The sequence below is a fragment of the Bubalus bubalis genome, chromosome 10 (genome assembly GCF_019923935.1).
Source record: "Bubalus bubalis isolate 160015118507 breed Murrah chromosome 10, NDDB_SH_1, whole genome shotgun sequence".
NCBI lineage: Eukaryota > Metazoa > Chordata > Mammalia > Artiodactyla > Bovidae > Bubalus > Bubalus bubalis.
Genome location: NC_059166.1, coordinates 71633827 through 71634682, shown reverse-complemented (window position 1 = coordinate 71634682; position 856 = coordinate 71633827). Strand labels below are relative to the sequence as shown.

Genomic DNA, 856 nt, shown 5'->3' with positions numbered 1-856 from the left:
ATCAATTCTTCAGCCCTCAGCTTTCTTTATAGTCCAACTCTCACATCCATACATGACTACTGGAAAAACTATAGCTCTGACTAGACAGACCTTTGTCGGCAAAGTAATGTCTCTGCTTTTAATATGCTGTCTAGGTTGGTCATAACTTTTCTTCCAAGGAGCAAGTGTCTTTTAATTTCATGGCTTCATCACCATCTGCAGTGATTTTGGGCCCCCCCCCCCCAAAATAAAGTCTGCAGCTGTTTCCACTGCTTCCCCATCTGTTTGCCATGAAGTGAGGGGACCGGCTTGCTCACCACCAAAATCTTAGTTTCCATGTGTCACCACACAATGGAACCCCTCTGGTAGCCACTAACCTGTTCTCTGTATGTATGTTTCTATTTTCATTTAAAAACAATGGTTAGATGCCACAAAATAGGTGGCAATGCTTTGACCATACGCGAGTTGTCAGGTCCAAGGGTTTCTTCCATCCTTGTCAGTGGGAGAGCTAACCTTCTTGCCTTTCCTGTGACACTCCACCTACTTTATATGAGCCATTCTGAGCTGCTTTCATTCACTCAAATGTGTCACACATTTTTGTGGGTTTTTTTTAACCTGTGAGCTTTCAAGCTGACTCCTGCGTCTGGAACATTCAACCACACCACCCACCCCATTCCTGCTTCTCCCTCACTTTCACGCCACCCCCCTGAGCTTAGGTGGCCCCGCTCTGGCTCACACCCTCCGCTCCCTCTCCTTCCCTCTCAGAACGCTTAGCAACCCTCAGTGTTGATGTTGTTTATATTTCTTAAACTCCCCAGGAATGTAAACTCTGGGAGGCTAGAGAAAACATGAAGTTACAGAAAGGGCTCTGGCTAGC

At 46.3% G+C, this 856-nt stretch overlaps 1 non-coding gene across 1 annotated transcript; it reads right to left on the bottom strand.

Annotated features, from left to right (window-relative positions):
* Nucleotides 1-388: 388 nt before the first annotated feature.
* LOC112587667 lies at nt 389-514 on the bottom strand. Its single transcript, XR_003112174.2, has one exon. It is a non-coding gene; the product is annotated as a U6atac minor spliceosomal RNA (small nuclear RNA).
* Nucleotides 515-856: the final 342 nt, after the last annotated feature.